The following is a 15807-nucleotide window of genomic DNA, read 5'->3' as shown; positions in this document are numbered from 1 at the left end:
AGAGAGAAAGTGTGTTTATGCTTCAGTGAATGACAAACACAATCTGCCCACAATACATCTGTATACACCAATAAGGAATAATGTTATCTCCATTTTGCTGCCAAACCAGCCCCAATCAATCGAGGCATCGACTCCACCAAAGCCCTGAAGCTGAGCTGTGGTATCTGGCACCAAGAAGACAGCAACACATCCTCTGAGGTGTGAGGTGAGGCCTCCATGAATCAGCCACATCCCACAGATGCTCAGTTAAATTGAGATCTGGGGGGTTTTGAGGCCAAGTCAGCAGCTCAAAGTCGTTGTTCTGCTCCTCAAACCATTCCTGAACCATTTTTGCTTTGTGGCAGAGCACATCATCCTGCTGAAAGAGTCCACAGCCATGAGGGAGTACCGTTTCAATAAAAGAGTGTACATGGTGGTCTGCAGCAATGCTTAGGTAGGTGCTACATGTCAACAACCACATGAATGTCAGGACCCAAGGTCTCACAGTAGAACTTTGCCTGAAGCATCACACTGCCTCTGCCAGCCTGCCTTCTTCCCATAGTGCATCCTGGTGCCAGGTGTTCCCCAGGCAAGTGATGCAGATGCACTCGGCCAGCCACGTGATGTAAAAGAAAACATGGTTCAGCAGACTGGGCCAACTTCTTCCATTGCTCCATGATCCAGTTCTGATGCTTAATGCCCATGTTTGGAGCTTTTAGAAGTAGACAGGAGTTAGCATGAGCCCCCTGACCATGCGGATATGGATACACAACAAACTGTGGTGCACTGTGTATTCTGACATCTTTCCATCAGAACCAGCAGGAAAATCTGCAACAATTTGAGCTGTGGTAGCTCATCTGTCGGAGTGGACCACTCCTCCCTGTTACATCCCACCCACTAACAGGTGCTGCAGTGAAGAGATAATCAGTATTATTCAGTCCATCTGTCAGTGGTCATAATGTTATTCCTGATTGGTGTTTAAAAGAGGGAATTTGCTACGGTGATGTCACCCATTTGAATGTGTGGTCCCGTCGTGAAGACTCATAGTCATCATTTTGTCTGTCGCTATCTTGATGTTTTGAAACTGGAGATGAAAAATGATGAACCTGACTATCTAATAAAGGAAATCATGAACACATCAGGAAAGTGTTTACTGAAAGGGTTATGAGTCTGTTATATATTATTTTAGGTAATCGTTAACACTTTTGTTATTTATTTATTATCTGGGGATATTTAGTTAGCACTCTGCACTTTGGTAAAAAAATAAAAATAAATTGCACATTAAGAAGCAAAAGTTTGCACATGAGAAACCTCTTATGTCATGTCTCGTGTCATTTTTCTCTTTCTCTTGTGTCCTCTCCAGGGTGTAAACGTCGACATACATCAAAATATGTAAAAAAACAGTATTTGGCACCAGGATGACCAATGGACCAGACTGTAGTGCATAATCTGAAGCTTTGTTTTTGTATCTTGTGAGAATTCAGCTGATTTCACAAGATTTCCCTTTTGCCTTCAGTTTATTTTGGTCAGTTCATCTCTCTTCTCATCTCTGAATTGTCTTTCCTCCTTTCCATCTCCTCTGCCTCTCCATGTGCAGTCCTCCTTGACACCCCATAGAGCGGTCCCACTGGTGCGCTTCATCCTAGTTTATGATTTCATCTGTGCTGTTTCTGATGTGGCCCCACAGGGTTTGAGCTGTTCTGATTTCCTGCAGGGTCTGGCTATGTCAAACTCAAATGAAGACCCCCAGAGAGAGGTTCGGGGTAATACTGCTCTTTCATCATCAAAAGCAGCAAAAAGCTGGCTTCTTTATGTGTGCAATGTGTGACAGAGGTACTGTATATACATGCTGTGCCTGTTGTCTGCATATCAGTGTGTGTGTATGTGATTGGCACTGTGGCATTAAGTGGCCTGCTGAGCTTACAGGTCTTGTTTGAAGTCATACAGGCAGATGATTGATACTGATTAGTCTAAATCTCACTGAGGTGCTATGCACTACATTTCTGCTTAATGCACTTGATTTGATATTCATTTGATATTCTCCTAAAGAGGATGCCAGTGACTATTGTAGACAAAATTATTGTAGAAATTTGTGGCAGGGTTAGTCAATTTTGCTTTTATGTAGAGACAGAACAACATAAAGTAGGCGGGATGGTGCATGGATCCATCCATCCATCCGTCCATCCATCCATCCATCCATCCATCCATCCATCCATCCATCCATCCATCCATCCATCCATCCATCCACACATTTTCTTCTGCCTATCTGAGGCCAGGTGCAGGGCCAACTACCACAGTTGGTATATATGTTATTGTTACTTGACTCTAGATATCGTTTGTAATTTTGAAGGACCATGTCTTCACCATGTCTTTGGACTGTGGACTGTGATCCAGAGAGAACCCACAGAGGACATGCAGAACATCAGAACATGTGCAATCATGTGTCATAATAGTGTGAAGCATGATGTGTGTGTTTGTTACAATTTTTGTGGGAAACGTATTCAAAGGGAAGCCATTTTTTAATTTCCAGTTGCTAATGGCTTCAAAAAAAAGGTCCTTTTATTCGACTCAGCTTGCCCACTCACAAAGATAGAGATGTGCAGTATCCTCCAATACAGTATGTTTGTTATTTAACTTATTATTGGGGACAGATACAGTTCTACAATATGACACCAATTTATAGGTCACAAGCAAACATTTTTAAAATGGCATCCTGCTTACTGAATATAATGAGCCGTCGTCATTTAGCAGCAGCACTGATGCGGTTCATTACACAGCAATATCAATTAGTTTACAGCTCAGAGAACGTGTGAGTGTGCAGCACCTCTATGAATATATATTACACAAACTCACTCGAGTGCTTTATATGCCCCACACACGTGTCATTGGACCGCATAAGAAATCAAGTTTGAAAGCTGGCCTGCGTTCTTTCATAATAATCGCCTCATGAGTCACAGTTTCGAGGTAGCTCATTAAAATGCAAATGTGTCAATTCATAAGTGCGACTTGTTTTACGTTTAAAATGGAAATGTTTACGCAAACCGCTGAGCTGCTGTGCTCATGCAGACTGAAGCTGATATGTGCTGTTGATTCTGCGTTAAAGAACCATCCTCTGCTTTTACCCTTTCAGCGGTGTGTTTGCTCGCTCATAAGGGCCTGTGATATTGTTTCAGTAAAGGAGCTTACAGTCAGTCATCTTGTGTTTAGTCTTCAGTAAACAAATTATGCCCAGGACCATTTTTCCATGTCCAGAGGTAAAGCCGAACTTGGAGACTGATATTTCCAGGTTAGCTGTCACTCTGGTGACAAAGAAACGTCGAGACATGAAACTATAACCTCTGGAAAAACTGTGCAACTTATGCAAACACATAAAAATGCAATTTGTTACCAGGGGATATTTTTGTGTACTTTGCAAGATGAGGAGGATATTTAGATGTAGTCATTGTGGCAGGTATGATGTTGGAAACTGTTTTCTTTCTCTCTTAACTTGCTGTTTTCTTGCCAAGACTTGAAAACATAGCACTGACTTAAGTAGTAGTAGAACAGCATAATAAAATAAATGGTAATATAAAAAAAAATATTATGGGCAGTAGTAGCTGGATGGCAGGAAACAAAAACTGGCACTTCTGAAGCTTTACCTGAAGGCTTACGGACAATACTTCCTGTATCATCTCTGCTAGTCAGCATTATCTTTGGGATCGCTGAAAAACATCGTTATACGGTCTGTGGTTCAGGTGTCCTGAGACTTTATGGAAAAGAAAGTGAGCTTGAACAAATCATAGGCTTGATTAAACACAATAAGACCCTAAGTGCCAAATAATAGTTTATTTAAATAAATACAATTAAATTAAATGTATTTAGAGTAATCAAAAGCATGCCGGTATATCATGGACTGCATATCATGATATCTGCAGTACTGTGCAACAGTCTCGAGCCACACCTCATTTTTTTAATACTTTGCTTCCAAGAAGTCAGAGTTTCTGGTAATTTAAAAAGAAAAAAAAAGTCTTAAGCAATAGTTCTCCAGGCTTTCTGAAGATCTTTCAAAGTTTGTCTTTGAACACTGCTACACTGGCTACTTTTTCACTTTTTCAGAGCAGTTGTTTTTAAACCACTGGACACTGAGCTACAGATCATTCAAGCACGAAAAAGGCACCTAACTCGACACATGAACCAGTGTTGTGTCTACACATAATAGACAGCTTAGCACAGAACCACTTTTAAATGGTTTCTTTAGGCATTTTGTTACTTGCAGCAAAAACATTTAACAATTTGTTGCAGTTTCTTTAGCTGAATCTATGAAAAATGCCAAAGATAACACAGTTTGAAAGTCATAAAGTACTGTAGTATTTTTACTGTTTTAAAGTAGTAGTTTTGGACAACAATGTGATTGCCAAAGAGCTCATTTGCATGTGCCAGAATCTGTGTAGTACCTATGGAGCCAGCCGCTTCGAGTAGCCGTTCAAGGAACTTCATGTTTCAGTCTCGATTGTTGCCTTTTGATGCATTTGCATAAACGCCACACATACACGAGCAAATGTTTTGCTTTTGTGCACCATGATGTGATTACGGAGCAGCTTTGGGTACAGTGGCAGTCCTGTGGTGAGACAGAGCCATAAATCTCTGACAGGGACACAGAGACAGATGGAAGCACAGAGAGAGTCTACAATTCATTTACTGTAAGAACACCACATGTCTTTGGTGCAGGGATGATTTGTTATTTTCACTTAGCTGTTTGTGTGGCAGAAGGTAGGCCGTTTATTCAGTAGGCGAGTGAGAAGACAAACTACGCCACCTGAGCAACTGCAAAAATATGTTTTTTTATTGTTCAAGAGTGTTTGAACTGTTCCCTGATTAAAGGGGTGTGTGATTTAAAGTGACTTACTGAAGTAATTCAGCCAAAGTAAGCTGGATCTTGGGTTCATATGGGAAACAGAAAAAAATATAATTGGGCTGTGGCTTGTGAATGGTGTCTGGCTACACTAAAGACCGTATCTGCTGATTCTGTCACCTAAGCTCAGATACTGTAACCACAGTCACACAGCAAACAAATGAACGACCTATTATTTTTACACAGATTATGGTGTTACGTTAGGTCACACACTCTTCAATATACCTTTGCTTTTACTTTAAGCTTTACATCAAAACACTATGACTATAAATTACAGGGAGTTTGATTCGAGCATTGGGATTTGCTTCAGTTTGAAGGATGAAAGAGAAGCATGTAGGATCAGTTTCTGCCTGAAGTGAGCACTTAAATTGTTTACACTCTACTCTTTATTTATCCCACTGTTAATATGTAATTGTAACAGAGGAGTACTTTAACACAATTCAGTACACTATCTATACACGATCAATGTTGGGTCCGTTACTAAAACAAAGTACATATTACACATTACCTGTTACTTTTCTTAAAGTAGTAGTACATTACATAATTACTCAATGGAGAAAGGAGTTTGTTACAGTACTTTCTCTTTATTCTTATTAAATGACCTGAAAAGCATTATCTCGTTATCACCAAGATATACCAAGCTGTGATGGTTGCAGTTACAGCCACACAGTGGTAACATCCACTAAATATTAGTTTAGAGACTTATACATAACACTGCATTCACATTTTCATTCTTTAAATATAGTATTTAATTTGCAGGATAATAACTAGTTTTAGTTTAGAATTCATTTACATACTCGCATAACACTATATTCTAAAATAAGTGCGCACATTTTAGTTTACACTGTTATGTATGATTTAATCTCTTTGTTTTCTGAGTTACCTCTTAATTGCCCCTTGGGGTTAAATTAAGTCTTTCTGATTCTGATTCTGATTGATTGAGGGGGCCAAGAGGTGGGAAAGGGGCGGGGCAAGCCTAGATGGAGAACTGCAAATTGGCTTATTTAATAACTCTGGAGCATGGGAGGAGATTGGAATTTGTTATGTTAGTTTCAGTCAGGTTTTGTGTGTTTTACCCCCTTTTGTGTTTTTGTGGACTGATCAGCCACATTTTAAGTTTCCCCTTTGTCTCATTTAGGGAGGTCCGTTTGTTTGAGTTACCAGTACTGTTTGTTGTCAACTTTGAGTAGAATTGTGTTACTTTGACCTCTTTTATGGCCGCAGGATTTAGATTTTTTTTGTATTATTTAATCAACTTTGCTTTGGGGTTAAATTAAAAAAAAACTTTTTTGGACTTTAACCTAGGCGTGAATGGTCAATCACACAAGCAAAGATGAAAACCACGACAAAGAGAGTGTAAAGCCATCACCACAGTCACTACTTCAGAAACATGAGCATGTATAATTGGAGGCTGCCAGGCTGACTACTCATCAGTTTTTTTGTTGTCTGTTGTCTCCAACAGTCACAGTCTGACTTGAACTGATTACGCTCACTCTCAGACAGATGGGCGAAGGTTTGCACATAACTGCAGTCTAATGTATAAATGCAGACAGATTTCCAGCATATTGCAATCAATCTGAGTCAGTCTGCACTGATGAGCATAACCTATTCCTAACAATAGGGGCTCTCTTTGCAATGGGGGACTTGACTCAACCCACTGCCAACTGGCTGGATTGTGGGCTCTGTATAAAAGCAAGTTTGCGAGCACCTACAGGGTGTCATCCTGCTGTCCAGCAACAACTACTGTCATGGTCCTGCGACCATGACTCAGTGACTTTATGTTTATGTACTTATTGTTATTACTTTCATTATTATTCATGGCTGTTTTGGGATGGTTTGTGTTTGGGATTTTAGACACTGGGTTCTGGGTTTGTGCTCCCTCTGTTGGTCCCTGGTGTTAGTGTTCCCCTGTCTCGTCAGGTTAATCAGGTCCAGCTGTTTCCCCCATCTGTGTGTGATTTCCCAGTGTCTCTTTGTGTATTTATAGCGTGTGATTTCCTCTGCTCCTGGTCGCGTCGTCTGTGTTCCTACCTGTGTTCATCCTCTGTGTTACCCTGCGTACTCTGCATCTACCCTGTGAAATCCTCTGCGTGCTCTCCCTGCTGTTCTCCCTTCGTGTTCAGGTTTGCCACTCCTTTGTGTAGTTTCACCCAGTTTAGTTCATCCGTAGTTCTGTTTTGCCATCTCCTCTTTATGTTTGTTATTATCAATAAATCACCCTCACACCTGAATGAGTGCTGCGCTTTGAGTCCTCCTTCCACTCTCCACACGGCCGCTGCCCCGGACCGTGACAACTACACCACTATTTGTAGCACTTTAAGCATTTAAAGTGAATTCTTGTTTAATGTGAAGTTCCATGTATGTAGATGTAGATTGCATGTATAAAGATGGAAACAGTTTGGGGATTTTCACTGAGTTAGCACAGGTAATCGCTGTAATATCACAAACACCTTGAATGTAGTTGCTGGCTTGACTTCATTTAATTGAAAACTGATAGCAGACTGACTCTGTCTTATTGCTGTTTTATGGCTATCATGACTGCAACTGGCCACAGACTTCACTTCATCTCTCTGCATGTCTTTTTGTCTTATTTCATCCCTTCATCACCAACCGGTCATGGCAGACACCCGCCCCTCCCTGAGCCATGTTCTAATAGAGGTTTCTTCCTGCTAAAAGGGAGTTTTTCCATCCCGCTGTCACAAATTGACTTCTCATAGTGGGTCTTGACTGCTGAGGTTCTCTCTGTCTTATTATTGTATAGGGCCTTTACTTTAGAAAATAATGTTGTGATTTGGAGCTCTCTGAATAAAATTGAATTGAAATCTTTGAAGCAACCATATCCAAGGCAATGAGACTGCAAGTTAATTGTACATCACAACAATTTTTCTCATGCCGTGGTGTCCAATGCTTAGTGAGAAATAATTAATTTACTTAACTAAACAAAGCTAAACTCACCAGGTAATGACTATAATTTTATTGTTGTGGCAACAGTGGAGACATCAACTCTCAGCCTCCAACCTGAGCAGGGCCTCCCCGTGTGAAGTTTGTGTGTTAATATTGTTAATATTGACATCATGGAAAAAATCCTAAGTAAGTCTACTTTTGTAGTTCTGTTTGTTTGCTCAACACTGCAGAGTCATCAGAGCCGATCATAAAATCAAATGAAATCTGGGTTAAAATCTTCCAAAACCGTTAAAAAACCTGTGTGCAATTGCGCACCACGACCCTAAAATTATTTAATAGTCCCACCGTGCATTTAGCTAAACGTCACTGATGACTCCCTGTGTTTCTGTTTTTATGAGCACGCTGAGAAAGCAGTTGAAAATGTGTTCCCATGACAACCTCCATCCAGCGTTAGAAACATGAAGTGTCTGGGAATATCCGAATGTGTGTGAAAGAGCAGAAACTGACACATGACGTGGGTGAAGCAATCTCAAAAGGAGAACAGAGAACACTAGACATAAATACAAAGCACGCATTTGTAACAGCAACCTCTTTCCCCCCTGAACATGACGCAAACTAAGCACAGCTCAACCTTTTTTTGAACAGCCCCAAGAGGGCACCTTCAGTTCATTTTCTCATGTGAATGGAAAATGCTGCTTTTCCATTTAGGAAAGCATGCTTACAAAACAACACATTTGCACTCCATGCTTGTCACGTATTCACAGTGTGCGTCTCCTCATGTATTAACCAAGAGGTTTGCATAACGTATCAAATATCTCTTCAGTATCATTTCATATTAGTATGAACAAAAACCTAAAATAATAAAATAATCTTTGTTAAGAGGGTGTAGTGAAAGGCTCGACCACAGATAACGGCAGAGTGATTGTGCCTGCAGTATCGTGATGTTTGTTTGAGATCAAACACTGATATACACTACCTGGCCACTTTTTTAGGTACACCTTGCAAATAGCAGTTTGGACCCTCTTTTGCTTTCAGAGCTGCCTTAATTCTTTGTAGTATAGGTGCTACAAACGTTCAGAGATTTTGGTCCAATTGATGTGACAGGATCCCACAATGGTGGACGTAAACACCCAAAGGTGCTCTATTGGGTTGAGATCTGGTGACTGTGGAGGCCATTTGAGCACAGTGAAATGTCACGTTCAAGAAACCAGTTTGAGATAATTCCAGGTTTGGAACATGATGTGTTATCATGGACGCAGAGGATGGGTAAACAGTAGTTATAAAGACATGGTCAGCAACAATACTCAGGTAGGCTGTGGTGTTTCAACAATGCTCAGCTGGCACTAAGGCGTCTCAGAGTGTGCCAAACTAATGCCCCCCACATTATTACATGACCAGCAGCAGCCTGAACTGCTGATCGAAGCCAGGATGAATCCATGCTTTCGTGTTGTTTACACTAAATTCTAACCCTACCACCCGAATGCCACAGCAGAAACCGATACTCATCAAACCAGACAACATTTTTCCAATCTTATAATATGCAGTTTTGGTGAGCCCGTGTGAATTGTAGCCTCCGTTTGCTGTTCTTAGCCAACAGGAGTGCCACCTGCTTTCTGGTAACTTTGCGGTTATTTGAGTTACTTTTGCCTTCTTATCAAAGCAGTATGGACAATCTCCTCTGTCCTGTGATATTAACAACACATTTTCGCACAAAGAACTGGTGCTCACTGGATATTTTCGTTTTTTTCTGGCTTTTTTTCAGGCTATTCTACAAACCCTAGAGATGGTTGTGTGGGAAAATCCCCGCAGACAATCACTTTTTGAAATATTCAGGCCAGTCTGGCATCAACAATGAATGCCAGATTAAAAGTCACTTAAATCCTACTTATCCATATCTTCTTCCTTAAATGCACTGAGTTGCTGCCATATGATTTGCTGATTAGATATTTGTTTTAATGTGCAATTGCATGGGTGTGCCTAATAAAATGGCTGGGAGTTTCTGTATTCCACTGGGCTTTCCCACACACTGAAAAATGATCCTAACTAAAATGATACCTTATGTATTACAGTGTGAAAGCCTATGGGCCTGGCACACACAAAAAGATACTCCTTGAAATTCTAGTTCTGAGGAAAAGTAAATATACCCAACTACTAGCATAACAGTTTGCCTCGCTAAGATAATAATCTTGGGTTCCAGCAGTTATGAAAACAGTCACAAAGTAGGTCATGGTTTATGATAATGCCTCTTCTTGCGTAAAAGTTCATGTTGTGACATGTTTCTGGCACCTGTCAGCTTACAGCCTGAAGTAGCTGCTCAGTGAAACCCCACACCTCCCACCTGTATCTTTTTCTTCACATTTCCCTTCTTACAATTGCTGGGTGTTATTTGAATCCTTTTCTCCACTTTTCCCTCCACCTTATCTTTTACCTTCCCCACTCAGACTCCTCTTGTCCGTCCCTCTTCTTATCTTATACAGAGGAGCAGAATCTATTTTCCATATCTGTTGTTTTAATGTTCATTGACATTCAGTTTGTTGCCCCAAAACAACTCAAAAGTATCGTGGCTGCTTTTCTCCTTCTCCCCCCAATTTTTATAACCAACCCCTGCAAGACTGAACACATCTTCAAACTTGCAATTTTCAGATACAATCTGGTCGAAACTCCCATTTACAAACCGCCCCTCTAGGGATGTGAACCCGTATTTCATACATGTCAAACTAAATTGATTTCTGCTCCCTCCTTCTCCTCGTGCGTCTATCTCTGTCTCGCTCAGACACATATGAAATACAGCCGGATGGACCGTGAAGATTGGCCTTTACCAGACGTTATACACACAAGACATACAGCACAGGAGAGGTGAATTAAATTTAGTAATGTGTCTGCCAAGGTTGAGCTGCAGTGAGGGGAACATGGCTGTCTGACCTCTCGGACGTGAACATCAGTCTCTTTCGTGACAGCGTGAGGTGGACGGTAGTATATCTTAGCCAAAGGGGAGGCCAGCATTTCAGAGTGTAAAATCCCCATCTTTGTAAAATACGTTGGTGTTTATGAAGGTGAAGGGTGCATTTAATAGGATTGTGAGGAACAGATTCATGCAAGGACTGGTTGGGAGGCAGTGTTGGGGATGTGCCTGTTTCAGCTTCATGTTAAGCAGTGTGAAAACTTTATAATGAAGACTAAGGCAGAGTTAAATGATGTTCGACTGCACCATATCAACATGCTCACAACATTTCCGATCAATATAGCGGACTTGTTTGGTTCCCTTTACCATATGTTTGGTGTTACCATGGCGACGTAACCGTGGATGGCACCTCCCGTGTTCACTGACACTGAGGTTTGAGCGATTGCTCTTTTCTCCAGTGTCAATTTGGCAGCTTAGGTGAGAAAATCCCAGTGTTTGTGAAAGTTATGTGGGCAACACTCCCGACTCCAAGAGGCATTTTCCACCCTTTGGGAATCAAAATAAGCCTCCTAATACCAAACCAGTCACTTCAGTTGTTCTTGAATCTTTTGTTTTTCCTTTGCACAGTGCTTTCACCATCTTGTTGAATTACCTGCATCTAATTTTCAAAGCCAATATCATTACCAATCGAGAGGTGGGGCGTGACCTTTACATAAGCCAGCCTCTTTCTGTGTTTGTTTTCGATTGGGTCTGTTTCTAGATAGTTTTCCACAGGGTCATTAAGTCACAGTGCTTGTCCTCACAGAGCTGCGAGCTTTATCACTATCTGGTTGTGTAAACTTTCGCCGTGGAGCATAGATTTCTTATAGGCCAAGCTACAAAGAACTTAGTTGAACTACAATCACTATTGTTTGATTTGATCGTGGAAGAAACCCTGAAATAAGCAAATCTTACCAGAGAGGTCACTTGTCCCTAGTTTGACCCAGCTGTGTTAAAATGTTTGCGTTTAGGTCTTTAAAGGTTAAATGGCCTTCATCGCTGTGGTTATAATAATAAACACTGTGTTAATGTTATGGAATCATCATGTTTGATAGAAACAATGCAGGTCATCAGCTGGAAAAAACACAAAAACAATATCTCTTTGATTACCTTCAATTTTTTGTTGTTGACTTATCCAACAGCCCGCATCTTCCCCAGTATTTATAATACTACTTGGTGTTACATAATTTCCTCTTTTTCATCTCCATTGTCTTTTGATCCTTTGCACATTTGACAGAAAGAGATAAAATGATGCTTTAAAATATACAAGAGGTTTGCTTAGTCACTAAAGAAGAACTATTTAAATCTCTTTTATCCCTCTATCTCAGCCCGTCTCAGTCTGTAAGCTCGCATACTCCCACATTCCAGTTGTCATCCCTCCCTGCCTCTGTTGCAGCATTTTTCATTCTGAGCTGTTTAAAAACACTAGATTTAGACCGCCTTAATTAATTCCCAAGGTAGAAGATTGTATTCAACTGTTCAGACTCAGATGTTGTAAAGAAACTGGGGGGGTAAAAACAATGAAAGTGTCCGCAGCATCCATGTCTTTTCATGCCTTATTTTGTTTCCCCACTTTTCTCCACAGTGGCTCCCTTCCCTATTTCGACCTATTTGTCAACCAATCAGCAATCGACTGACAGATAGGTCATCAACCTCTAGTGAAGAGCAGTTTGTATTTTGGAAGACTGCACAGGAGCATGTCCTGGAACATTACATATATGTGAATTATTTGTGTATGATAAGCAAGCACAGTATTGTACTTTAAACAACGCTCTCAGAGCAAGCAAAACTTCTGGCCTGCAGTGGCCCGCCACTGAAACTCACACTTAAACTAAAGCAACAATTCAATTTGAATTAAATTACACTATATTTATATAGTGTCCAAAGCCACTTTGTACAGTAATACAGCAAACATCCCACCAATCAAACTACCCTGTATGAGCAAGCACTTGGTGAGAGTGGGAAGGAAAAAATCAGTTTTGACAGGAAGAAAGCTCCAGCACAACCAGGCTCAGGCAAGGGCAGCCATCTGCTGAGACTGTTTGGGGGTTTTAACTGCCATAAATGTAAATTATGTCAGTTTGTTTAATTTATTGTGTTCATTTATGTTATTTATTTTCTTTATTTATTGTTCCTTTTGGGGTAGGAACTAAGGTTCATTCTGTGTTGCACACAGGCCTTTTTAAGTGACGTAAAGGGAAGTAAAAAGCATGTGCAAGAAGCTAAGTTAATAAGTTAACTAAGGCAGAAGAAGGAATAAATAAGCAGTTTAAAGTAAAAGAAAGCTGCAAAGAAGAAGAAATTGGGAATTATTTTTGTTAAGTTTTGTTCCTGAAGCGGACTCATTCCCTCACGGTTACGTGCAGCCAGCGAGGTACGTTAACTGTGTTTGTTTATCGCGTATTTGTTAACTTGGGTTTAAATGTTTATTTGTAATATTTATGTTGGTCATTCTGTACTTTTATGTAATAACAGTTTGACGGTGGATTTTATGGTGTTTCTGAGGAGAAGTGTGACAGAAGAATAAATCCATCTGTGAATGAAGAACCGTGGTGTCGTGTATTAACTGGAGGGAGTGATAGTCAAACTCGGACCTGCCCAGACTCGCCCTATCAGCGCAAATTCGACAGCTCATCAAGACGGGAACACAGATAAGCCACTGTTTAGGACACACAGGTTCATAAGGTTTTCATGAAGAAGTCTATAAGCCAGACTCTAAAGTTTTTGGTCTGAAAAGTAACACAAGAGTTGGAAACTAAAAGGAACTGTGTATAGCCTGGCAGCCACGCTGTTTCACGTATATGAATGTGCATTTACGTAAGAGATGTAAATTCATGTTCAGCTGAATAATTATAGTTGGCTCTGAAAGGGCAGAAGTAAACTTTGTACATTTTGACAGAAATTCAGTTTGTATTTATGGTTCAGTGTCTTTTAAGAACTCTGTTAAGTGTACTTACTCTGTAATATTCTACATGTATGGGCTAATTTGAATGAGAGTGACTTCATTTAGTTAAGCTCATTCTTTCAGTATTCACAAATGTTGTTGCAGCTTGCTCTTCTATGCTGCCTGTGTATATCTGTGTCTAAATAATCAAAATGTCACATACAAGTAAAGAAGCTCAGGGTGCAGTAGCTGCTCCGGAAGAAGAGACTGAGTTAGAACAGACAGGTGAATCAAATATCGGGCAAAATATAGCACCACCTGAAGAGCCTCGTAGAAGTGAAAGAGCCCGAACATTAACAGAAAAAGGAAAAGAGTTTCAGAAAGAGCAAATCAAAGGGCTATTGCTTCGCTTTGACAGCAAATATGAACGATGGAAAGCTCTGATTAAGGTAGCTAAAAGATCTGTATTAAAACAGGATCCTAGTGACATCCTACAAGAACACATCACCAGTATTCAAAGGGAATTATCTGAGTTGAACATTGCTTATGATGATTACAGAAGAATTGATCAACCAGCCCATGACATGCGTCGCAAGATGGATAACTGCATCTCGATCACAAAGACTGTAGTACAAAATGCTCAATCTGAAATGCAGGGAACAGCGGAGGAGTTGATTTGGCCAGATAATAGTTCTGTATTCTCATCGTCAGCCTCCAGTGTTTCACTTCCTGCCTCTAATGGTTCTAAAGCTTCTTCTATTCACTCAAACGTATCTTCACTTAGAAGACAAGAAGCTGCTGCCGAGTATGCAGCTACACAGGCTGTACTGCAGATTATGGCTGAACAAGAGGGCCACGAAGAGAAACTGCAAAACCTTGAAGCTGAAGAGAGGTTGATCATTGCAGACCAAGAAGCAGCAGCATTAGCTCGTCGTCTTGAAGGAGAAAGGGAAGAAACTGAACGTAGGCTAGAAAGAGAGAAACAAGAGGCTGCTCTCTTAAAGAAACAGCAAGAAGAGAATGCTGCAAGAAGAAGGTCTGTAGAAAACCTAAAGAGAGAACTTGAGCGTTTGGAAAATTTGAAAAGGCTGAATGCAGCCAAAGCAAGGCTTCAAGTATATGATGAGAGTGAGCTCAGTCCAGCCCAAGGGAATGCTGCACAGAGCCTGGATCTACATAAGGTTATGCAGCCACTCAATCAGGTGAAGACTGAGGACCAGCACTCACAACCACCAAAGGATGCAGTGCTAACACATGTGCTCCACGATAGCACAGGAGAGCTCGTGAAGGTCTTAGCTGAGGCTATATCAGCAAATAGGCTACCCATTCCAGAGCCCACAGTTTTTAGTGGTGATCCACTCAAGTTTAATCATTGGAAGTCATCCTTCCAAACTCTTATTGAAAAGAAAAACATTCCAAGCTCGGAGAAAATATTCTTCCTCCAGAAATATGTTGGAGGAGCAGCTAGAGAGGCATTAGAAGGTTATTTTCTGATTGGTTCAGATACTGCATATGTTGCTGCATGGGAACTCCTCAATGAGCGATACGGCCAGCCTTTTATGATTGCCAAAGCCTGCCGAGACAAATTACATGCCTGGCCAAAGATAGCATCAAGAGAGAGCGCTGACTTAAGGAAATTTGTGGACTTTTTACGCAGTTGTGAATGTGCCATGGCTCACAATGAGAGTCTGCGTATTCTTGATGATGGCATTGAAAACCAAAAACTGACAGCCAAGTTGCCTGATTGGTTAAGCAGCAGATGGAACCGAAAAGCCACACAGTATCAGCTGGAGCATGGAAGGTTCCCAGATTTCAAGTATTTCGTAACTTTCCTGACTTTGGAGGCTAGTATTGCTTGTAACCCTGTTACATCTTACTATGCTTTGCGGCAAGGGGAGCCAGAAAGGACAAGATCTAAACCTCAGAATGTAGTGACCTCTAAGAACCAAGCAGCAAATGCAAGGATTTTTACAACTAACACCACTGAGAAGAGCATAAGCACATGTATGTTTTGTAAGAAAACAGGGCATGTCTTGCACAAGTGCCGTAGACTAACTGCAAGGCCAGTTGCTGACAGAGTGAAGTTCATACAAGGTGAGAAACTGTGCTTTGGCTGTTTGAGTCCTGGCCATCAATCCAAGCATTGCAGCAACCGGATGGTCTGCGACACCTGCTCAAAGCGCCACCCCACATGCTTACATGAGGGTC

The sequence above is a fragment of the Diplotaxodon limnothrissa genome, linkage group LG4 (assembly GCF_057381915.1).
Source record: "Diplotaxodon limnothrissa isolate DT_005_m linkage group LG4, D_limnothrissa_male_GT1.1, whole genome shotgun sequence".
NCBI lineage: Eukaryota > Metazoa > Chordata > Actinopteri > Cichliformes > Cichlidae > Diplotaxodon > Diplotaxodon limnothrissa.
The sequence above is the reverse complement of the archived record's forward strand: the minus strand, read 5'-3'. Positions refer to the sequence as shown.